Source organism: Tamandua tetradactyla, chromosome 4, assembly GCF_023851605.1.
Source record: "Tamandua tetradactyla isolate mTamTet1 chromosome 4, mTamTet1.pri, whole genome shotgun sequence".
NCBI classification, from domain to species: domain Eukaryota; kingdom Metazoa; phylum Chordata; class Mammalia; order Pilosa; family Myrmecophagidae; genus Tamandua; species Tamandua tetradactyla.
The window spans coordinates 175,611,215-175,637,816 of NC_135330.1; the positions used below are offsets into that span (position 1 = coordinate 175,611,215).

General features: G+C 37.8%; 1 protein-coding gene across 25 annotated transcripts in view; it reads right to left on the reverse strand.

Annotated features, from left to right (window-relative positions):
- The window catches only part of LOC143681536 (uncharacterized), a 499,706-nt gene that overhangs the window by 188,271 nt on the left and 284,833 nt on the right, over positions 1–26,602 (reverse strand). For 9 of the 25 annotated variants that reach the window (XR_013174710.1, XR_013174711.1, XR_013174703.1 and 6 more), the window contains one exon: positions 25,618–25,747. The exons of 15 other annotated variants lie outside the window; for them this stretch is intronic. The gene's annotated coding sequence lies outside the window, so the exon portion shown is untranslated. Of the gene's footprint in view, positions 1–24,034; positions 24,071–25,617; positions 25,748–26,602 lie in introns of those variants that run through there. One more of the 25 variants, XR_013174717.1, reaches the window with a different exon arrangement.

Consider the following 26,602-nt stretch of genomic DNA (forward strand, 5'->3'; position numbering starts at 1 on the left):
ACCCACACTTCTCTCAGCTGCTTGTCTTGGACCATGAACTATTTTCCTACCCGATGTTCATCCAATCTAAAAGGAATGCCCCTGTTGTTGTAAAGAAACCAAAATGTTAACTGTTTTCAATCAAGTCTACATCTTTTCATGCTCTTTCTATTCTGTCTAATAGAGGTATTGGTTCAGTATGCTTAGTTAACAATTATAATCTCAAAAATAACAATATCAACAACCGTAACATATCAGAAGAGACATGAAACATTGCTGAACTTGCATCCTTAGCAGATAAGCACACCCACTTCAATGCCAGCTTTGACCATAACTTTTTCTCCTCAGCCCTCCGTTTCCACTATGAGATAATTCTCCTTGAAGAGTAGACTGCACTCACTGTTTTACATTACCCACCCTATCCAGGCCCTCCTTATCCCACCAAAACAAGACTTCCCTGTCCCCACCATCCCCTCTTTTCTGGGAAATGACCAATAACCTCCATGTTGTCCCAGTGCCAATCCAATGGGCCCTAAACATTTTAAACTTTTCTCTTTTTTTGATGCTGTTACAAATACTATCCTGAACGTCTACCCTAATTAGAATCCCTGCTACTACTCTTTCTTGCTTCTTTTCCTTTTCTAATCAGCTATAAATTTCCTTCACATATTCAGCTACCTGCTTTGCCTCTTGAGTCTTGGTATTCCTAAGGTTTCTGTGACAGATTGAGTTATGAACCCTGATTAATCTTAGTCCCATTACTGTGTCTATAAACCCATTGTAGATAGGACTTTTTGAAGATGTTATTTTCTAGTTAAAGCATGGCCAACTGAATCAGGATGGGTCTTAATCTTATTACTGGAGGTCTTAGAGAAAGCCATGGGGGGGAACTAAATGCCAAAAGCCAGAGAGAAAGGAGAGGACATCAGCATGTGATGGAAATGTTAAGGAACCCAAGAATTGCTGGCCAACCAGAACGCTGCCAACCGGCAAGCCTTCTGTCCAACACCTTGATTTGGATTTCTGGCCTCTGAAACTATAAATTCCCTTTGCTTAACCCAGCCCATTGTACGCTATTTGCCATAGCATGCTGGAAAACTAAAACAGTTCTATCACAGACTTTCCTTCTAAATGTATATACTTACTCCAAATACACTAACAACCATAGTTTCTTTTCCCAGATCTTCCTTTTATTTCTAACCAGACAACTCCAAATAACACAAGTCCAACCCTGAATCCACTTTTTCAGCACTGAATCCTTATTTCACTTAATGATAATATCAACTCAGCATTTCAAGCCAAAAACTTCATTATTGGTTTCTACTCTCCTCTCTTCCTCATTTATCACAGTTAATCTGTACCATTTTTTCAAGTATGTTACAAGCCATGCTCCACACAAATATCAGAAGGAATGGAGACTAAATAAAACCAAGTCACTGTGCTGCTTATAATTTTTCAATGATTCTTGACTGAGAAGAGGTGGGAGCCCAAACTCTTCACCATGTAAACAACACTCTTCACAGTCCAGACCCTCACCTAGACTGAAAACTCATGGATCAAACTCCCTCTATGCCATACCCCAATCATGCCAGAATACCTCCTGCCTCTGTGACTTTGCATATGAAGTTCCCTCCATTAGAAAACCCACCTCTCTCCATCTGTCAAGTGACTTCCTTCTCAGTACTCAAGTCTCAACCCAAGAACCCAAGAATATTTTCATTAGGAAGCCTAACAAACCTCATCATCCCAGCCCACCATTCTTAAGCTCTGACGCTCTCTTCTCTAGATTGTGACAGCATACTCTAAGTGACAAATTTATTTTCTACTTATTTTATTGAATTGTAACTATTGATCATATATTTCCTTCTATACCAGAGTTTCCCAACCTCAACACATTGATATTTTGGACTAGATAATTCTTTGTTGTAGAGCAATACTTTGCAACATAAGTTGCATGGCAGCATCCCTGGCCTCCCCTCACTAGCTGCCAGTAACACCAACCTCAGTTGTGATAATCAAAAAGGTCTCCAAAAGTCCCCTGAGGCAATCACGCCCAATTGAGAACCACTGCTCTACACTGTAGGTTCCTCTTAGCAAAGCTCTTACATTGATACTTACACCTTGACATGGAAATATAAGTGCTTAAAATGTGTTTATTGACTAATATTTATTGAATGTACAATGAGGTGATGTCCTAAGCATTGGAACTACCTATTTGAAATATAAATCTTGAAACAGCACTTTAAAATGACCGTGAGTAAGTTATCCTTAATGTATGGTATTGTAGATTCATGAAAGGAAATAACGATGTATCTTAATTGATTTGCAAAAGATGACTCAGAGTTTCTGCTCTAAAGAGGACAATAACTCTTTATATAAACTAATAATAATAAAAAGCATTCCTTTATGAAAGTATGCTATTTATTTTAGTAGGAAAAAGGGCAATTAGAATCAGGATATTTCAAATTGTGTTGTTTCCATTTTATGAAAAGAAAGAACACCTTAGCTGAATGTATCATGTTTCTATTGATATTTCCCTTGCATTAAATTACATTAAGTATGGCTAAAGTAAAGAACTCCAAACATAATACAACACACTTGAAATACATTCTCTGGGCTATATTATAACCAATCATTGGCAGTGACCCTTATGCTTTTTAAGATCTGTGCTTGATTAAAACTTGCATTTTAAACCTTAAATGAAGCCCACCAATTTTAAATCTCTTTCCTCCTCATCCAAACCACACAACCAATTACATATGCATTTTCCTTCAAAAGCCTCATCTCTCAAAAGTATCCTGCTTGCCTTTATCCAAGGATTATGATGAGAGGCAAAGAAACATAAGCTTGATTCTTCTTCTGAGAGAACTACTAAAGCAATTAAAAGTTTCACAAGTGAAGTATCTATCCATTAGTTTTAGAATAAAGTTTGGCTTCAAGCAAAGAAACAAATTAAATAAAAACCTAAAAGTAATTGGTTGTAAATGTGTATTTATTGAATCTTACCCCTAGTCTTTATTCTCTACAATCAATGGTAACATTATGTTCTCTAAAGTGGATTGACTAAACCAAGTCCCCTCACTTTTTTCTAGTTACTCAACTGGAAGTTTTATGAAATAAAGTTTTACATGGTCTGGTGGAACACAATAGCATGGAGTCCTGCTTTTTGACATTTAGTGAGTTTTTTGACTACGAGGTTTTGACACTTTTGAGTGGATGCCTCATTGTCAAATGTTATCACAGTGTCAAGTTTAAGCATATACATTTCCCTGTTTTTAAAAGCATGCATTTCTCTATTAAATAATTTTTTAACACTTGTGATTGTAATGTTATCTTTAAAAGTACTTTAAATAACTTGTTGAATTGTATTCGAATAAGTATAAACCTTACAGAAAACTGAAAGATTCATTAAATTAAGTAATTCCTTCACAATAAGTGCACAACACCAAAATATCAATGTTCTCATGAGCTATAGATACATGTATTATTAAATGTGACAATCTGAAAGTCAGGACACAGCAAAATTGAAGAAAGCATCTGAAGAGAATCTAAAACACAAAATGAATCCTTCAATAAAATTAAAATAAAATAATCTGATAAATGAAAAGGAAGCACATAATTTGAACACTGTATTCAGAGGTTGTAACAAGATCCATGAGACTCAAAGGTCAATTGCATATTACAAGGTTATCTTCAAGACTTAGCTCAGATGTGAGCTCCATTAAGAAGCTTTTTCTGTCACTGCTGCTTTCCCCATAATATCTGGATAATATTTGTTTTCATAAGTATCCATCATATCCTTTGCCTCCATAATGCCATCCATCCCACTAGAGCATGTAGCACATTGTTAACTGTGCTTGTGACGTGAACATATTCACTGAGTGCAATTTAATTTCAGGAGCCCACTCTCGAAATGCTATCTCGTATATTTCCATCTCTTTCTGGGAACCTGTCTCCAAAATTCCATCAGCCCACCAGGATCCACAATACATGAACCCACTCCCTTTTCATTCTTCATTAGCTCCTCACTTCTCCCTCCCTCTGCTTAGATTCCAGCTCCTTCATTACATGCACTCCTTTGCATACGCCCATAGTTCCCTGCCCTTCTTTTTCATATTGACAACACTCTTACCCTAGTTAAATCCAATTTGTCCTTCCCTAGGATGGCCAGAGGAGAATGGAGAAAACATACAAGCACGGCAACTGGTCTCAGTTCTTACTAACGACCACTAACCTTAAAGGGGGCCCTCTGTGTTGTCAACAATCTTCCCCATTTCCCTCACCCATTCCTTTTCCACCTCCTAGAGGACTATTTTTACCTTCTGTTTCTACAGGCATGTAATATTTCCCCACTTTCATCTTCACTTTTGAAGAGATCTTGCTATCTTTCTCCATGAGAAAAATAAAAACATTCAGAAAGAACTTCTACTCATTCCCAACCATATTTACCAACGCTCCTTCATCTGTGCACATACGCCTGCCTTTCTTCCTGTAACAATGGATGAACTTAGTGCTATGTAAGGCTGGGCTTCCATCCCCTCTCACCTACTCTAGAATTCTAGAACCCCTGCATCATTATTTTCCCTTCTCTATTTGATTGGGATCAGCAGAAGAATATACTGGGATGATTCTAATCTATAGCACAAAACAAACAAATAACAACAACAACAACAACAAAAAGCCTCCAATATTTCCCAAACTCCCTGCAGCTACTGGCTTATTTCCAATCTCACTTACATAACAAACTCTTTCTTAGTGTCCTTTACTTGTTTTTCCTTATCTCTCTGATATCTAAAAGTTCAAGAGCCTCCAGACTTACTCCTCAGATGTTATCTTTTCCTACCTACACTTACCAAGTGATCTCAACAATCTTAGTACTTTAAATGCTTCTATAAATCTAGATCTCTTTGCACAACTCCAAAGCTCGTGTCCCATTGCCTATTTTTACACATCCTCTTTAATAGCTAATAGACATCTCAAATTTCACATGTCCGAAACTAAACTCCCTATTTCCTCCTGCCACCCAAAGGTAACTGGTTTTCTTATAGTAGTCCCCAGCCCAAGTGATTGGTGACTCCGTTCTTCCAGTTGTTCAAACTATACAGAGTTAATTAACAAATAAATAATAATTAAAGTCAGAGATATTTTTAGGAAATACAACCTATACATTTATGGATAAAGGGTAATAACGAAGGTTACTTAGCCTGGAATGATTCAGAGAAAGAGAGAGAGCGTGTGCGCGCGTGTGAGCATGCACATTCATGCACAAATATAGAAGTAAATCGGGTAAAAAACATTAACAACAGGTGACTGGGGGACCTGATGCAACAGGTATTCCCTTGAACTATTTCCGCAGCTTTTTATAAATTTGAAATTCTTTTCTAATTAAAAGATTTTCATCAGCAGAATTCTTCTGACTCCTCTCTTTCCCACACCCAATTCATCACGAAATCAAATAATCTAATTCTACTTTCAGATTATACCCAGATTGTGACCATTATCAGCTGCCCACGACGACCCTAGTCCAAGCTGCCATTGTCACAACAGATCCTCACAGGTTCTTCTTCTCCCGCCCTTGCCCCCAACAGTCTTCTGTAACACGGCGACCGACTCACATCGCCCCTCTGCTCAAAACCTGCCCCGCGGCTTCCCGTGTCACTCAGGGAAAAGCAGTGTTCCCGGACGGCCCTACAATGCCCTCTGTGACCCAGCCTCAGCTCTATTACTCTGTCACTCACTGCTCCCCAGGCACAGTCTGGAACATTCCAAGCCTAATCCCACCTCAGGGCTTTACTTTTGCTTTCCCTCTGCCTAGATTATCATCCCCTACATATTTACATGCTTGTCTCCTTAATTGCTTCAGGCCTCTGCTGAAAGGTCAACTTATCATTTTACCCCCCCCCCCCCATCTACATAGGAACCTTCTATCTCTAACCCCTCCTCAGGGCTTACCACTCCTCCCTTACCCTCCCTTATTCTTCTGGACTACAGTCAGCATACTTTCCTTAAAGTGCCAGGGGCAAAAGGACTCAACTTGAAAGCCTACAGGGGCTTTGTCAGTGCTGTCATCATAGTATGAAAGCAGTCATAGGCAACACATAAATGTCTCAATAAAACTATCCACAAATACAGGTGGCAGGCCAGATTTACTAATGGGCCTTGTTTTAGGTAAAGGTACTGCATATTTACTTGTTTATTTTTTTTCTGTTTCCCATAACTGGATTTTAAGTTCCATGAGAGAAGAAACATTCTTCTGTTCACTACTGCAGCTTCGATACTTATAAGAGCAACTGGCACTGAACTCAATATTCATTGGATTAATGAATGAATTCATTAAGTTAACACCTACTATTTCTACTAACCTTCGTATATTTCCTTCTTCCAATCCAACACATTCTCCTTCCAATCAATTTACAGCCTTCAATATCCCTTCCCTGTATTTTACTCTAACTAGATTCTGTTCTCCTTGTTGACAGGGATGGACTTATTCCATTCTTTAGACCTAACATGTGTCAGAGTTCCAAACAGGCAAAACATGTTCAATAGTTTGCATTGAATGAATGAATCAATCAAAACAACAAAATTGAGGTAAGAATAGAGAAGGGCTAAACTGCGTTGGTGAGAGGAGTACATAGGGAAAAGGGTATCCTAGGAATGTAATTGCTAGTAATTTTCTCTGAGTATAGAAAATGAAGATGATCTCTGTCCTATTTTTTGCTGGCCAAACAATACCTGAAGGGCTTTGTTCCAACTTTGGTTCTATACTTTCAGGATAATGTAACAACTTCACATGTTTTCAGAGAAATAAGAGGACAGTGAAAAGAAGGAAGCTTGTCAATTGAAGAACAATTGAAAAAACCGATGATGTTGAGAAAATTGAGGCTGCTTAGTCTAGAAGAGATTTAGAGAGGTACACGCTAGCTGTCTTAAAGTATTTAAAGAGTTGTCAGATTTAAGAGAGATTAAATTCTCTATCATGCTCCAGAAATCAAACCACCTAGTGAAAATTATAGGGAGACAGGTTTTAGTTTAATATAAGAAAGAACTTTCTAGGGATTAGAGCCATCTGAAACTAGAACGAGCTGTCATCTGAAGAGATGTGATTCCCCTCACCAGGAGAGCTCAGACAGAGGACAGGCAACCTCTTATAAGGAAGAGCCTGCAAGGGACTCAGCATGAGGTCAAAATCTTTGCCCAGGCAGTCAAAGTTCCTTTCAATTTTGAGATTACATCATTCTGTGAAAAGCTATGGATTCTACAAAGAAGTTCCAAAAGGGGAACTGATAAACAAATGCATATGCAAGCCATTGCCTCAGAAGGCTTTTGCGAGTCATGAGACAGGGATCCAAACAGTCCAGATTTAGTCATCATAGCACCAGTTCACAACATTCACAACAAAGGAAATGGTTTTCAATGGATTATCTTGAAGTTAAGGCAAAGACAAACAGAGACAGAGAGAGACAGTGATAGAGACAGAGGGACAGAGACAGAAAGAGAAAGATACAGAGAGACAGATAAAGACAGAGAGAGACAAAGAAAGAGAGAATACAGAAAAATTTATCTTAGGATAAATGAGAATAATCCATTAAAATGCACAGCATAGAGCATCTACTTTTTTTTAAGTTTTAAAAAAATGCTGATTATGTGTATAGACAAAGAAAAGGGAAAGGAAGAAAGGGAAACAAATGATGTCTGTGCTCCCACCCTGTGTCACAACCAAAGGAAAAGAAAGGAGGAGACATTCTTCAGACAAAGCCATTTTATAAAAAGCCTATGATCAAGCTTCAGAATATTATCACTGAGGAAAGGTCAAACACTCAAGCCACTGGAATTGTATCCGTGATGTGGCAAATGCTCATAAGCAAAGCTCCCCAGGAATTTCATCCAGCTTTAAGAGTAAGATTTGCCTGGTCTGGTCTCTATCAAACTTCTTTTCTAAAACCTTACTATGGCATTTAAACATTAAAATATCTTTCTTCAACCATACACTCCTTTTCAACAGCCTTATTCTCCTGCCCTTCGCAGGGAAGATGCTTGTAAGTCTTGTCTCCAAAATATCTCACATCCCATGCACTGCTCGTGCTCCTGCCATGACTGTAGCTCTAACCACCCCATTTAATGAGCCTCTGGTTATTCAATCCTCTGGATGCTTTTCAGTCCCTTCTTTATTTGGAATTCTTACAACATTTGATACTACTGACCTCTGCCTCTTGGAAATGCTCTCTTCCCTCTGGCTTCAGTGAGCATTCATTACTTTGGGGGCCTTTACTGTGTGCCAGGCACTGAGCTAGCACTTGAAAACAGCAATGAATAAGATGTATGTGGCTTCTGCTCTCGCAGTGTGTACAATTTGGTGGATGATGCGGACAAGTAATCAGACAATTAGCGATACAGCATGTCAGGTACAGCAGGGGTGGGGGTCCGGAGTACAAGGAGCCACAAATGAAAGCATATAGGAGGGCCATATATTAGTGAAAATTCTTTTGCTTTTAAATGAGAGAAATCAAACTCAAGCTCAGTTTAGCAAAAGAAAAAAAGAAAATTTATTTTCTCACATAATCCACCAGTCCAAACACAGACTTGGATCCATGGGGTTTAAATAATAACTCAGGACTATCTCTTTCTCTACTTAATATCCCTGCTTCCTTCTGGGGCAGGTTTTCTCCCCTAGGAAAAAGCAGGCCCCAGTAGCTCCAATTTTGCCTGGTCTTTGTCATCTCAATTTGGGGAGAAAAGCACACCCTCCCAGCACCCACATCAATCTTGGAGAAAAGACTGATTGGCCAACCAGGGCCACACACCTAACTTCACTGAGAGGAACCAGGGCAAGGGGAAATGCATCCCACCAGGGCAGAGGGGCAGGTCCTAAAAGAAAAAGAAAGCTCTGGTTACCAGGAAAGGGGGAAGGTGGTGCTGGGCAGGCAAAACTAACAGGTGTCTATTATGGGTATCGAAATTGTCAGGGTAGACTTCGAGATAGAAATGACTTCCCAGTTGGGATCTTAAGGAAGCTAGTAGCTGGTCAGGCCAAAAAGGAGAGAGGACCTGATTCAGGCATAAGAAGTGAAGTGTTCTTGAGGCATATCACTTGCCTACTGGGTGTAAAGTTCACTTGGGCCTTCACAGCTGCTTGTCAATTCCTCGGGGTTCACTCTGAAGAGAAACTCTATATTCCTATTCACACAAGATGATTCACACCTATTTCCTTCCGGATAATTCTGACCCCGGGCCCCCTAAGCCACTGTGTTTCAATAGATAGATAACTTCTCATAACTTCACCTACTTTTCAGAAAATACAGAGGCCATCAGAAGAAATGACATCAACTTCCTCCCAACTCTGAAACTCACACCTACATCTGTGTTCTCATCTTCAGGACCTTTTCCAATTATCCAGTCAAAAGCCTGACTGCTATTCTTGGTGCTGCCCTTTCTGTACTGCCTCATGCGTGCCTCACTCAGCAAGTTCTGTTGATTCTGATTAACTAGTATCTCCTAAGTTAATGCTAAACTTATGACTAAATCCTCTCTCCTGAAAGTCCCCTAACTATTGGCCTGCTTCTAATCTTTTCTGTTACCAGAGTAACATTCCTGAAACATATATTCACTACCTAAGCCCTTGAAGAGTTTCCCGTTGCTATCAGGATGAAAAACAAACAACAGAGCAGGGCAAAAATTTGTCCACCAAGGTTTGACCCCTGTTACCTTTTCCATCCTCAATGCTCCTCACTCAGCAGTTTCAACTATGCTCTTCCCAGTACTGCTGTAACTAATTACCACAAACTTAGGAACTGGAAAAAAAAAAAAACATTTTTTATCTTATAGTTCCGCAGGTGGGAAGTCCAACACAAGTTACGCTGGGCTAAAATTATGATTCAGTGAGATTGCATTCTTTCTGGAGTTTCTAGGAAAGAATCTGTTTCTTTGCCTTTTTTGCCTTCTAGACACTACCTGCATTTTTTAGCTCATAGCTTCCTTCCTCTATCTTTAAAGACAACAATAGCACGTTGAGTCCTTTTCTCATCCCATCGCTGATTTCCTTTTATGTCTCCCTCTACTCTACTTTTAAAGGACTCATGTGATTACATTGCCCAGCCCAGAAAATCCAGAATGATCTCCCTATTTTAATCTCAACTGATCAGCAAACTTAGTTCAATCTGTGACCTAAATTTTCCTCTGTCGCATACCTTACATACATGCAGGATGTTTTGGGACCTACTACACCATGCATACCTAACTTGCAGTCACAGGAACAGCCATGCTCTCATTCACCTCCGGGTTATTTCCCATGTTGGTCACCCTGCCTGGTGCAACCTTCACTCTTATTTAAGGGTGCTCGAACAGCTCCTACGACTCTCCAGGACTCAACTACCACATCCTTCATCACCTTACCTGGCAAACCTTCTCTGAGCTCTCTAGGTTGGGCTGGGTGATTCCCACTCTGGACCTTCTGTCTTTACTCCTCTGATAGGACATCATGGTGCAATATCATTGGCTGTTGCTTACTATATGCCCCCTGAGGAATGTTGCCTCGTTTATGTCCATAAAGAACAACTAGTTCAATTCCTGGCTCCTAGTAAGTTCTTAAGACTTCAGAACAAATCTGGCCACTCAGATCCACTCAAGACTAAAGCATTTAAATCATGAGTTAAACAGGACTCCTAGGTGTACAGCAAGCAAACCAAAGGCTCTTTTGGTTTTTAGTTTTCCTAAATCACTTCTCATTTTTACCCCATTTTCTTTTTTGCCTTTTTACCTAAGCATATGGGTAGGCAGTAATGATTCCTTTCCCCATATTTCAAGTGTTTTATCTTAAAAAGGAAACTAAGTTCACATATTCTCTATAGGTTTCTAGCAATAACCTAGAAAACAACTAGGCAATCTCTTCACATTGTCAATGTTTATTTATGCTGAAATTTTGTTGACTGAGTAACACAGATTCTAATCCTTTGGGGCAGAATTCATGTATCATGAGCTTTGGTTCATAACTACAACAGTAACAGTAGACAAAGTTACAATATTTACAATATATTATTTGTACAAACCAACAGATGCCTTTCTAATGATCACATTTGTGGCAAGTTTAGTTATTTGTCAAAGATGGCTACCGCTTCAGTCTAACTTTCTAGAAACAAGGCCATGTTATCAAGCTTCAAAATGCTGTGTTAGAAGGAACAACTAGAGGAGAGAAAGAAAAATGATGAAGACAGCAGTTCCAGTGTATGACTGACCTGAGAGGGTCCTCAACACTACATAGAGAGGTTCTGGATGAAAAAGCCAAGGAACTGAGATGCAGAGAGGGGGATGATTGGGTGTCGGGACTCCACTGGGGTCAATAGGCCTCCTCACCCACCAAAGTGCCTGCCTTCACAGCTAGCTTGGAATATCAGCCGCCTCAGGTCTTCAGCCTGGAGCTCCTTTGGGGAAACTGAAAGCCAGTAAACTTCCTTTTCCTGCTCATAGAGACCATCTGGCTACCTCACAGAGCCTACCACTCTGCTTTTGACACAGAGGTCTGGAGCCCTTAGGAGGGCACAGACAGAGCTAGAAAGCAACCCTGGGCACTGCCCTCCCATGCACCCACATACATCATGCCCAGCCCAGCACCCTGCCCTACATGACCCGAGCACCCCTCTATGTGCCACCCCCACCCCATGCACCTGCACACCCACGCCCCACCCAACCCTGTGGGATAGACAATGCTTTCCTGACCAAAAAAGGGAGAAAAGAAATGTAACAAAATAAGGTATCAATGACTAAGAGTTCAAATAGAGTCAACAGGCTACTCTGGAGGCTACTCTTGTGCAAGCTTCAGCTAGATATTGCTGATGGCCAGGATTTGCCAACCCCCAACCAAGACCATTCCCTCCAATCCTAAAGAACACCTAGGGCTTTACCAGAGATTCTACAAAGGTTCCATGCACTAAGATTACTTTCTAGAAACCTACAACTTCCAGATGGGTTTGGAGGCCAGATAAATCCTGAAACTCAGAGAGGCCAGCCTCTCCAAAATATCAACTAGTTCCATCACCCTATCCCATATTGCTGACATCCCTTTCCTACATGACAAAGTTAGAATGGGCATTGCCTAGAAAACCCTAAAGACTGGAAGAGGGATTAAAGGAGGAGGAAGAGGAGTTATAACAGAGAAGATAGGATTTAACAAATAAGTATGACTGCTGAATCATTATATTGATATTTCTTTCAGTCTTCAGTGCTTGGAGCAGCTAGAAGGAAAAACCTGAAATTGTATTTTGAAATGCATTGTTTTGTATATATATATATATTTCACAATAAAAAATCTTAAAAATATATACACATTGTGTTAAATAGGTGACTCAGAGTAGAATCATTCTTTTCTCTTCTCTTTCCAACAGTGAAATAGTTCACTGAACTCTATTAATAATATATTAATAAAATCTGAAGAATATAAAGATTAACTTTGGTAATACTTTTAATCTTTATATTCTTCAATATATAACTATTCTGGAATTAACTCCTCACAAAATCAAACATATAGCCCAAAACAATTACAAAGCAACCATCAACTTACGGAAAAATAGTATAGTGCAACCCATTAACGAGATGGAATTATTAGTGTCAGCCATGTTTAAAATGAACATTTAACTGTATGTACAGGTGCTGATGAAAATAGTAAACAAATAGATGTATTAGTTTGTTAAAAGCTGCTAAGAATGCAATATACCCAAAGTGGAATGACTTTTAAAAGGGGGAATTTATCAAGTTGCAAGTTTACAGCTTATAAGGCTATGAAAATGTCCAAATTAAGGCATGGAGGGACAGATACTTCAACTCCAAAGAAAGGGCCGATGAAATCCAGAGTTTCTCTCAGCTGGGAGGGCACATGGCGATGTCTGCTAGCTTTCTCTCCTCAATCCATAAGGCTTTCCCAGGGTGAGTCCCCTCTGCTCCAAAGGTCTCTGGCTACGTAGGCTCTATTGGCTTTCATGACCCTAAAGCTTTCTCCAATGGAGGAGACACATCTCCATGGAAACCATCTAATCAAAAGTCACTACTTACAATTGGGTGGATCACATCTCCACAGAAAGAAACAGAAAGATCCCACCCAGCAATACTGAATGAAAATTAAAGGACACAATTTTTCTGGGGTACATAATCGCTTCAAACTGGCACAGTAGATTAATGTATGATTACACCTCAAAGATTTTCCTCGGGGAAGAGGTTGTTACCACGGGAGGTGGGGCGGGGCGGGACAAGAGATTAAGCGGAGATAAGTCGAGTAATGTCCAGGGACATAAAGAAAAAAAGGACTTAACTCCATGTGAGAATGTTGTGTCTATAAAGGTGGAAAGTGCACAAAAACACAGTAAGTTCTGGGAAGAAGCAGACTGAAAAATTCTCTTATGAAATACCAAGAAATGTTATTGGAGAGAAACAATGAGAATTTTAAAGAAGTGCTAGGAACCTAGAGTTTAGATTTGATATTTAATCTTCACATAGATTTTTATTAAGCACCTACTAACTGCTAACCACTGCAAAACCCTTCACCTTCCTTTGAAGAGACACCCTACTCTTATTCCACAACTATAGTATTGACCTTGCAGGATAAATTGTGAGGACAGCCTTTTATTATATTAATTTTTTAAAAATTGAATTATAAGACATGTCAAGTAATGCCCTTCCATTTCATCTTCTGGGTTTTATCATTTTAACTACATATATATCTTTTTAGTCCCTTGATACAGCTAGCCAATATTTCCCCATTTTCTGCAACATAGAAATATGTAAGCATACCTTGTCTTTATTCAAGTCATTCATAAGAACATGAAATCATACTTGGCTTCAAGTATGTCTCTAACAAAAAACGAGAAACATTGAAGTTCAACTGTCTCCACTGACAAGTGAAATCCTCAAACTGTGACCATTCTGCTGAAGCAAGCCAAAAGGCGGCCCAGAGATGATGTAAGCATTGAAGGAGTGAGGAGCTTTGCAACCAGGAACATCCCTCCCTTTTCCGCCAGACAACCACCCAATTACAATCCTTTCCTTTGGAAAGGACTGCTCTCTTCTCCTGATATGTCCCTTACTGGATGACTTTGCTTCTTGCTGTTGGCCAAACATTCCTACATACACGTATCTTTGAATATGGCTTGAAAAAGCTTGAGATTGTATTTTCTCTAATAAGCCAGACCTTTTCTACAGGCCAACGAGCTCACTCCCGATCACAACTCATAAAGCTTCTGTCTTGAGCACCCTGGGATCCCTCAGATTACAACTGGCTAAGAATGGGCCAAGAACTGGGATTTATTGTCAAGTCTAAACTTTGAGGAATTTCTAAATTTTCATGCTTCTCAACTCTAGATTTAACACCTAGGAATTTGAAAGCTCTTGGAAAGATTAAAAATGGGATCTTTTTGTTTGTTTGTTTATAGCTCTCCTAAACCAAGGGAAAATCTGTGGGGCATCTAATCTCTAAATCATGACCAGCTATTCAAAGAGCAAGGCATACAAAGCTCCAATATTATAATTAGGTCCACACATATCCATTTTGCCCCAAAGATTATCTAAATGACTTTCTCAAAGATGTCCTGAAATCTACAACAGGCAAATTCAACACATTAAAAATATCCTTTGCCTTCAGGTAAGACAATACCTAAGCCATTATTAAGATGTCCAGAGAAGACTTCACAATCTCCTTCAAAAACCAGTTTCAATATTTAATAAACCCTTACCATCAGCCAACTCTTAAATCCAACTTATATCCCACTTCCTAATGTTTAAGTTGGAAATATCCTTCTATGAAGGGATTTTAAAGTTGGAAAGCTGCTCATCAGCACAGGTATTACTGCTAGTGATTAACTATACATGGAAATAACTGAAGCCTTATGTTTTAAAAAATGGGATTCCATTATTCATGCTTTCTGCAGCCAAAGACATAGCCACAAGATATTATTGTAACCTATTTGGAAAACCAATCTGGCTCTCAGATCCAACTGTGAAACTTAGTTCCAACCTCAGTTCAGCCAGCATGGGTCAGAGAAGCAATTTCTGTATTTTAATATCGACTACTGTGTTCACTACTCTCCTCTGTGATTCCCTTTGTGTGGTGGTGAGAGGCTTACACATGTAGACTCTTTGCAGAGCTCTACAGAATACTGATATTGATGGTTATAGACCATAAAGTCACCAGAATTTCTCCTGGGAGACTTTGGAATTATAGCCAAGTTCTCCACATTACTTTTCCTTCAGGTAATGATCCCATACAAAGAATATCATTCTGCTAGCTTCAAAGTCCAGGTGTGTCTGTTTTGAAACTGTTATGTACCCCAGAAAAGCCATGTTCTTCCAATCCAATCTTATGGGTGCAGACCCTGGGTGGCACCTTTTGATTAGGTTGTTTCCATGGAGATGCAACCCACCCAATTCAAGGTAGGTATCAATCCTTTTGCTAGAGTCATCTATGAAGAGAATAAAAGGCAGAACACATAGAGAGAGCTCAGAGTTGACACAGAGCAAAGAGGTGTAACAAAGTGAAGGATGCTTAAAAAGGAAAATGTCCCAGGAGAAACCAGATAGACCCACAGGAGATAAGAGAGCCATTTTGAAACCAACCCAGGAGAGAAGGGCCAGCAAATGCCATCATGTGCCTTCCCGTTTGACAGAGACCAGCCTTTCTTGAGTGAAGATATTCTCTTGCTGATGCCTTAATTTGGACTTCTCTTGGCCTTAGAACTGTAAATTCATAACCTAATAAATCCCCTTTGCAAAAGCCAATCCATTTCTGGTATATTGCATTCTGGCAGCATTAACAAACTGGCAGCATTAACAAACTGAAACAAGGTATTAACCAGTGTAACATCAACGGTTGCTTGTTTCTTTTCATGGAGAGAATATCCCTACCTGGTGTTTTCCACAAAATTCTGAATAATCGCATGTGTGTAAACCAGTCCTATAGTGTTTTATAAGGGTGAATAAATAACTATTGTAAAGTTTGGTTCAACAGCAATAATAGCATAGGGCATTTTAATATAAATCCTTTTAAAAAGAAGCCTTTACATATTTTCATGCAATCCTGCAAAAAAAAGAAAATTTAACGAGTTCTTTCAGCAGGTGTTAAATATGAGCAACATGTGAATCATCTTTAAATCATTTCCTTAACAATAGCTACATTTTGAATGGTACAAATTACTTGGCTAAAAGAGACAAGGAGAATGCCAGCATACTGATAAACTCATAAACTAGAAAGAAGTCAGTGTGGCTGTCACTTCATATATATTCATTAGGAGAATGGTGGAGAGGCTGCAGAAATGCTTACACTTTCTTCTTGTGAAAACTTGCCAGGTCTAAATTGACATGATTACTCACTTACTATACAGGCCATTGTGGAAACACTGCCTCATTAAAATGGTCTTTCCTCCATTCCCAGTATTCGTCATCATTGGTATGGTAGACAGTAATATATCCCCCCCCCCAAGATGTTCTAATCCCCAGAAACTGTGAATAAATCACCTTACATGGCAAAACGGATTTTGCAACAAAAGTTAAGGATCTTGAGATCAAGAGACTATTCTGTATTATCCAGGTGGACATCCACACCATGTAATCAGAAGGGTCCATATAAGAGGAAGGCATGAAGGTCAGGGGGAGGAGAAGATGGAACAATGAAAGCAGAGGTTGGACTGATGCAAGGAAGGGAACATGAGCCAAGGATGTGAGTATCTTCTAGAAGGTGGAAAAGGCAAGTAAACAGATTTTCTCCCAGAGCCTCCAGAAGGAAAGCAGCTCCACTGACACCTTGATTTTAGCCTAGTGAGACCTCTCATCTCCAGTACTTTAAGAAAATAAATCATTTTATTTTTTTATTAGGGAAGTTATTGGCTTACAGAAAAATCACCTGCAAGATACAGTTCCCATATACAAAATACAGTTTCATCAATTGTAACAAATGTTACTTTCCATTGGTGTGGTGCATTTGTTACAATTGATGAAAAAACATTTTTATAATTGAAATTTTTTATTTTTGAAGCCATTAAGTTACAGTAATTTGTTACAACACCAAAGGAAACTAATATACTTGGTAGGGATAAAGTATTGCCCATAGCATAAAAACATTAATTTGAGATTTATAAAGACACTGAAATATTTTCTTTTTCAGAGATTGAAAGGTTATCACATGATTCAGATTTTCTTTTCAGAGTTTAACTTTCGTGCTGGTTTGAAACTGTTGTGTACTCCAGAAGAGCCATGTTCTTTTAATCCTAATCCAATATTGTAGGGTTGGCCCTCTTGATTAGATTGCTTCCATGGAGATATGACCAATTGTATAACTTTTTAATTAGATGGAGTTGTGACACCACTCATTCAAGTGGGTCTTAATTAGTTTACTGGTGTCTTTAAAAGACCCAACACAGAGAGCAGAGATTGCAGATGCTTGGGGACAGAACAGAAGAAGCTCAAAGAGAAGGTCACTGGAACCAGGAACTGGAAGCAACAAAATCCGAGAGCAAAGGGCCAGCAGACATCACCATGTACCTTCTCATGTGACAGAGAAACTCTGGATGCTTCCTTTCCTGCAAGAAGTTAGCCTCTTCTGGTGCCTTAATTTGGACATTTTCACAGCCTTAGAATGGTGACTTGTAACTTAACAAATCCCCTTTATAAAAGCCAATCCATTTCTGGTATATTGCATTCCGGCAGTATTAGCAAACTGAAACAACTTTTATTCTGTGTTCACCTGACTTAATATTCTGAGTTCCACCATTATATAAGATGACCATTTTTCCATCTTCTAGCACGTTCATAAACAGAAGGCATGCAAGTAGGGTTTTAACCAAGGCATTTAATCAAACTTTCTAAATGAGCCATCAAGCTAAAACCCTCCCCTTGAACATTAACTTCAAAATGCTAAAAAGGCCTAACCCACCCCTGTCCCCACCACTGCCCAAAAGGAACAGTATAGCATAGTTCAGAGCAGAGATTGGCAAAACTATGACCCACTGTCCACATCTACCTGTTTTCATAAGTGAAATTTTATTGGAACACAGACATGTTCATTTATTTGGGTGGTTGCTTTTGTGCTACAACCACAGAGTTGAGTAGTTGTGACAGAGACAGTATTACATAAAAGTACCTATATAATAGCCTCAATTTTGTTTCTCAGCCTGAAAAGCCAAAAATATTTGCTATCTGACCCTTTAGAGGAAAAGCTCACTGACCCGTTGGCTTGGAAGACTCACTTCTGAATCCAACAAACATAAATTTTTATTGCTACTCAATCATTTATGACTTTTGTCATCTGGAGAAAAGTACTCTATTTCAATGAGCCTCTCCTTTCTTTATTTGTACAATGGAGATATCAGCACCTACTGAAAGGGATATCAGCACCCTAAAGCCTAGAACATAGTACATTATAAATAAATGATAGTCATTATCTGCGTTAAGTCTTCAATACTGATGATTATTTAATACTACATGAAAATATGAGCATTACACTATAAATGGAGTAACTAGTCTCACCTTTAACCTGGGGTTTAGAGAAAGAAAAAGAGAGAGCACAATTAATATCTATATAAAAGGAACAAATATTTTATTGCTTATATATATCATAATGTTATATATTTTGCAATTCTTTAAAATATTAAACACAAAAATTAATTTACATAAAATATAGCTAGAAGAGAAATAGATTCTTCCAACGTGCTCTGTAGTAAATGCTCAGTATTTTTGAATGAATAACCTGAATATACAAGTCACGAGGTGGAATCATGCAAAACCTGAATTATGAAATATTGAGACATTAGAAGTCATATGGTCCAAACGCTTCCCTACTTTGTGAACTGAGGATACCAACATTCAGGGACCCTTCAATATCAAGAAGTAAATTCCTCCCTAATCAGGCTCCCACTACGGTCCACATAGTGCTGCTTACAATTCTCAAATTGCACAGAAGTGGAAACCCATTCTTAAGACATTGTTATTTACAAATACATTCAAGCTTATGTTTTTGCTTCTCCAGATTATATATACCTTGTTCTCCATCAGATTAGATATGGCACGATTTCAAGTTCTTATACTCCCCTGATCGCTCTATTCTGAACTTGTTATAGTTTGTCAATGTACCTTAAAATGCTATATGAAAATGAACAAAGAACTTGGGGAGGAGACCAAAGATCTAAAAGTAGAACAGCAACGTAACTGTCATGTTTGGACATACCACCCTTATAGGTTTCATTAAAAATCATATTAAAACAGGCACTGTGATATCCTGAATTATGTACCCCAACAAGTACAGGTTCTTAATCTTAACCTTTATCCCTGTGGGTGTGAACCCACTGTAAATAAGACCTCCTGAAGATGTTATTTCTAGCTAAGTTGTGACCAACTGAATCAAAGTGGGTCTTAATCTTTATTACTGGGGACCGTATAGAGAACTCAAAAGTCACAGAAGTGAAAAGGGAGAGGACATCACTATATGACAAGACACAGAGATACAAGCCAAAGGATCCCAAGAATTACCAGCAGCCAGCCCCACAACATACAGGTTCTAGGAGAAAGCACATCTTGCCAGTATCTTGATTTGGAAGTTCTTCCAGCCTCAAAACCCATGAGCCAATAAATGCCTGTTGTTTAAGACAAATCATTGTGTGATATTTACCATAGTAAACTAAGGCGCCAACTCCTTTTCCCTTGTAATTACTTGATGTTGTTGTCTTGTCATTGTTAAGCCACTCTTCCACCAGGCAAACTTGCACTCATTTCATGACCTTTTAAATATCACATCTTATATAAAGTCTTCCCTAACTTACCCAATCAGTACATATTACTCCCTCTTTGGGGCCTTTTTAACCTGCCTCTATTGTAGCATACATATTCTACTTAGATTATGAGCTCTACAAGAATGAAACATCTCTTTTCTTCATTTTATTTTTTATTTTTATTCACATAGCATATATCTTATCCAAAATAAGCCATGTCTCACAGTATGAAATATATATTATCTTAGTTGATTCCATTTAATTCCATGGCTCAAAACTTCCAGTCCATTTTTTAAAGAAGCAAATTAAGGTCCATAGAGATTAAATAAATTGCCCAGTCACAATAAATAGCAGAACAGGAATCCAAAGCCAGGTCCACGCAATTCCAAAGCCATATTTCACCATTTTAGTACATTTCATCAGTATACTGTGACCACTCTAAATCACATAAGGCAAAATCAAAGCAGTTTTATAGTCACCTTTCTATCAGTGTGACATGTTATGTTTCATATCTTTAAAGTCATATACACATGAGCATTCAGTCACCTAACAAGATCAGGGATGGAAAGGATATGGAAGGTAAAAGCAACCCCACCTTCCTTGCTCAAGTAATTATAATTACTATTCTACCATGTATATTCTACATAGCGAACATTCAAGGAATTTCTGAGGTAGCTTGTCAGATCCTATGGTCTACTTATGAATTCGGGGAATATGAGCATTTGATTGGGTATGTCATCCTAATCAAATAGAATTTTCCCCTTCTGTCAATTTTAATAGGTCTAGTCTTCCATGCCTACCACACAACATATAATCTTCTCTTTTATTTTATTTTATTTTTTTATTTTTTATTTTTTTTCTACATGGGCAGGCACCGGGAATCGAACCCGGGTCCTCAGGCACGGCAGGCAAGCATTCTTGCCTGCTGAGCCACTGTGGCCCGTTCTCTTTTATTTTAAGCAAACAGTTTACTCTTAAAACAGGCTTGGAAAGCAGGATGTGGTAATGTCAAGAACAAGGAGACTTCCTGGTGCCTGCCCATGTAAAAAAAAAAATACAAGGAACCTTTAGGCAATCAACTGAGAGTAACCACTGCAGGGTTGACTGAAGCCATTAACCGCTCTATATGAATGACCACTATATGCCAGTGATCAAGTCATGATTTATTTATATCATAAGTTCAAGAAAGTTATAGGGAGATTCTGAATGAGAAGATTAATTGTTCCAATATCATATGGGGAAGCAACCATCCTATTTTAATTCTTTGTCAGGAGAGCCCTTATTGAATTTATCCATCTCTGAAATTTGGCACAATTAGTAAAGCTTTTCTGTTCTTTTTAAATCAGGAAAATTAGTTCTTCAGATTGACTGAGTATTGACCATGCTCCTTTCCAATGCTTTACTGAATTTTTTTAATTTTCTAGGTATGCCCTTGACTAACACAACCACAAGGTTAACTAGACCTGTAGTCTGGTCTGAATTCCAGCTCCGTAACTTCCTAATGTTGTGATCTTAGGCAAGTTCCAATATATCTCTAACTTTCCATTTTTTTCATCAGCAAAATGGAGCTAAAATACTTAAATTATGAAAATGTAAATATTAAATTATATATATATAAAACACTTTTTATAAAAATTTTTGACATGTTTATTATTATTAGAATATTTTATGGTAAGAAATTAAATAAAAACAACAAATGTAAACTAACTGTAAACTCTAAAGGGCATTAATTATAGCTGTTTTTATGTAACAATACATGAAATAAAATTGATCGCATTTTAATATGATTCAAAAAATCAATTAAAAGCCATGTAATGGGGTGGGCCGCAGTAGACAGAGGTCTCGCCTGCCATGCCAGAGACCTGGATTCAATTCCCTGTGCCTGTCCTTGCGAAAAAAAAAGCCATGTAATTTCCCTAGTTCATAGCAGCATTTCTCATATTAGATAAAACCTGGAAGCAATTCAAACATTCATCAACTGAATGGATAAACAATTGTGGAATAGCATACTATGGAATACAGCTAAACAACCTCACAGAATAAAGTGTTAATAGATGCAACAACATGGATAAGTTTCATAAACATTATGCATGAATGAACAAAATCAAACACAAAACACTGCATATTGTGATTCCGTTTAGATGAAATTGTAAAAAAAAAAAAAAAGATTAAGACAAGTAGTGGCAGAAAACATATCAGAGGTTCCCGGGGGCTGGCCACATGAGAAACTTTTATGGATAATGGGAAATGCTCTGTATATTTATTATGGTGATGGTTATATGACTGTATCAATTATCAAAATTTACCAAGCTGTATAAATGTACTTAAATGGGTGAACTTTATTGTATTTAAAACATAGCACAATAAAACAGAAGAGAAACATTCACACTTCGGGCCATATACTAGACTACAATACAATTCTATTAATGCTCATGGGTAAATTTAATTAAAAATTACTTTGTCCATAATTTATTTTTTCATGAATATAGACATACTGGGGGTAACTGAATTGAGATTGTTGCCTAATATATTGACCATGCTCAAGGTGAGAAAACACTAATATATCTATCAAGCAGAACCGTGGGTTATTCACACATTCATTATAACGAACAAGTTAATTAAAGTCACATTACTAATATATTACATCCACTAAAACCATAATTTTATTCACTCTAATTTATATATAGTCCCTTTCTTGAGTAAATGAGAATTTTTATGTGACAATAAAAACTTAATAACTGATGTATCAATCCATAATAAATATCATCCAAAAGTAACAGTGACAAAATTAAGCCCCTAAAAAATATCAGGGAAGGACAGTATTTCTGAAAATCCTTATAACTTCTAATGTAGCAGCAGCATTTTTGGTTCTGACACAATTCCTTTTATGTATGACTCTGAAAACATTTTGCAACCCTTCATGGGTTATCAAGAACTCATACACTAAGGACAAAGCATTTGACAAATGTATGTGAGCAACAAATAAACATCGCAAAGTCTTTTCTCAGGCATTTCACCTCTGCTCTCTCAGGTGCCCCCTTGTCTCAACAATCCAAAGATAAGCAAATTGGTCTATACATGGTTTGCTACCAGATTTCCTAGATATGAGTCAACCAGCAAAATCCCTTAATTCTATGGGTAATGATTACCCTATGAATCAGGATACCCTCTTCTGTTACCAACACAGCTGAGCACATCCAAAGCCATTAAATTGTTTATTGTCACTAGTGAGGTTTATTCAGAATATAAAAAAATCAGGAATAGAGAAATCTCTAAAATTGTCTAAGCATATAGTTTATGACTAAAGTCCATCTCTTTATTGGCAACATGGAATGATGATGAAAGCAAAGGTTTGAGAGTCAGATCTACATTTTAATACTAATTCTTATAACTTTGGGGCTGTGGAGTCTTTGACTACTTAAGTTCTGTGAAACTCAGTAAATAAGAATAACTGTACCAACTATGGTAACTGTTTTACAATTCAAATGATGTTTGTGAAGTCTCTACTTCTACTACCAGCGTATTATAAGATCTTAATCAAAGTGATAGATGTTACTGTTATGTTGTTTGTTATAGGACAGCATTTGATTTCTGAGATGAGTGCCATCTCCCCCTACAACCATGATTCTAGGCATTATACACTCTAACTGGTTCTAGCGAGAGTAGTTGAAATATCAAACTAACTTTATGTGGAAATGTGCCAAGTAATTGTGTCCTCCAGCCCAAAGGAGGGCATAATATGCCTCTCGTGAAGTGCAGTGCTTTATTTTGTTAATGGAACCAACCATTCCTTACGCCTCTCAATACTGAACCCCCCCCATAACCACCAATCTAAACTTTCACTTTCAGTGTCACCAAATCAATGGATGCCCACTAAGCTTGTAACTGAACTTAGCCCTAATATAAGAAAACTTTAAAGAGTTGACACACGTCAATAGATACTTACTTATTTCAGGACATTTATTAGAAAATGAGGGTGCCTATTTACTCTCTGCTGATGACAGATAAAAGTTTCAGTTGCCTTAAAACACAAGTGCATCCCTTTCAGACACCACTTTGATCAGGGTTTCTGCATTCATCCTTTTTTTTTAATATCTTTTTTCTCTAATACATCATTCAATCAATAAAAGACATGTCTCTATCGTCCACACTGAAACCAACTTTTGGGAACTATCACTATCCCCACCACAATCTCCATTTAGCAGTGCCCACTGTATGGACCCATTGTGTTAGGTGTAGAAGCAAATCAGACTATCAAAAGTCTTCTTTAAAAACATATTAAACAGGGCGGGCCACAGAGGCTCAGCAGGCAGAGTGCTCACCTGCCATACTGGAGACCCGGGTTCAATTCCTGGTGCCTGCCCATGCATAAAAGATAAAATTAAATTAAAAGTGTATATATATATAGCTATCTTATTAATATTCTTATACCCAAAGGCATTTATAATAACGCATTAATGTGGTACATGTTAGTACACGTAAATATACCATAAGCTTTTTGAGGGTGGGTATATTTTCTTTGGATTCTTAGCACTAGCAAAGTGCCTGGCACAGAGTTAAGTGCTCAATAAGTACTTGATGAAAGAATGAATAAACCATGCCTCACAAAATGTGATGAAAAATGGTGGAGACAGAAATTATATTTTTTTTCTATCAAAGGGAAGATTTCTTCTTAGCTTTTTTTATTGAATAGTATAACATATACACTAAGCAAAGAAATAACGAAGCAATAGTTTTCAGAGTGCTCTTCAACAAGTAGTTATAGGACAGATCCCAGAGTTTGTCTGGGCTACCATTCAATCTTCTCAGATTTTTCCTTCTAGCTGCTCCAGAATGCAGGAGGTGAGAGAGTTTAAACATTATTTTATCATCACAATCGACTTTTTTTCCTTCTTTTTTTTGTGAAAAATAACATATATACAGAAAAGCTATAAATTTCAAAGCACAGCATCACAATTAGCTGTAGAACATATTTCAGAGTTTGACATGGGTTACTATTTCACAATTTTAGGTTTTTACTCCTAGCAGCTATAAGATATGGAGATTGAAAGAGATATCAATTTAATGATTCAGCATTCATATTCATTTGTAAAATCTTATCTTCTCTGTATAACTCCACCATCACCTTTGATCTTTCCATCCCTCTATTTAGGGGTGTTTGGGCTATGACAATTCTAAATTTTTCATATTGGAAGGGTCTGTCACTAATATGGGGTAGGAAGATAGAATTATCCGACATTCTGGAGAGGCTGGGCTAGGTTTCAGGACTTATCTGGACCAGGGACCTATTCAGAGTTTGTAGGTTTCTGGAAAGTTACTCTAATGCATGGAACCCTTGTGGAATCTTATATATTACCCTAGGCGTTCTTTAGGATTGGCTGGAATGGTCCTGGTTGAGGGTTGGCAGGTTATGAGAGGTAGCAAGGTCTAACTGAAGCTTGCATAAGAGCAACCTTCCGTGTAGCCTCTTGACTCTATTTGAACTCCCTCTACCACTGATATCAAAGGGAAGATTTTAAAGAATGTACAGTCCAACAATCAATGTCAGCATCACAATCCTGAAGTACTTGATTCCTCTCATTCTAGAATTTCTCTGAAGTATCTCCATGGCTCAGATAGGAGGACAAAAGCTGGTCCAAAACTAAGTATGAGGAACAAAAAAAATAATATTTGAGAAAGAAGTAGGAGGCGTGGAAAATGATTAACTCAATCTCTGAAATAAATAATATTCATGACTTCTTTTCAAAATAATTATTTAGATAAGTTTTCTATAAATTATTCATGCAGAGAATGAAATACATACACACTGATGCAGTATGGAACTTAGACACAATCCTTTAATTTCTAACAGTCAAATTACTCCTTGTGGCAAATTTCTTATATTCCTCCAAGATTAAGAACTCACATTTTTTTACGGTGAGTTGGATGCAATTAGGTATGTTTATATCCTGCTGTTTTTACCTCACCGCATAGGCATTCACAGTCACGTCTGAGACACAGCGTCACATAGACAACTCTGGATAAACTTGGCTTGACTAGAAAAGAGAAAGAAATCCATCATATCCCACCACAATGAGATATTTTATCCAATGACTTCCCTACTAACCTTTTTAGGTTACTGACAAATTTGAACTCTGAAGCTGAGGAGAGTTGAAATAAAAATTGCAAATACTTTTATCTAAGGTCTTCAGTTTTTTTATACTTTGACTTAAGAGCTAAGCACAATTTTAAGTGCCAAACAAAGAATAAAAATTCTCCTTAGAGCCATTTTTATTTATCTTCTAACACCCCACTTCTAATTGTGGGGTTTACACACCCGGCCAATGAAAACTTTGAAGACTAGTCACAATAATATGTATAAAAACAGAGATTTAGCATATATGTAGAATATGAATTTGAAAATGTTTACATATGCAGATATTTTGGTAGCTAGAATTTTATTCTTGGCATAGAAACTAAGGCTTTTTCAAAGTACTTTGCTACAGAAAACTGATACCCTAAAGGGACTGTTTACTTGGAGGAGGCCTTGGAATAACAGTTATTCTAGCATTTACTGATATTGATCAAGTGTTATTTTTAAGTGAAAATATCTGAGGAATCTTACCTTAAACTTTCACCCTTTTATCTAGCGGTCCCTGTTTATCATTTAAATAGTAAAAAATATAATGTGAAAGATGGAATACTGTAACATGGGGTGCATTTCTTTCTCAGTTTCACTGGCATCAGTGAAGGCAAAATGGAATGAAATTGCACATTCACTTGGGTCATTAAGAAAATGAACCATGTAATTTCAGTGTGTTCAATAAATGAATTCAACACTACTCACACACTAGTTTTTGAAAAAGTCATTTGGAATTTGTTTTTTAATAAAATAGAGTCAAAGCCTCAAA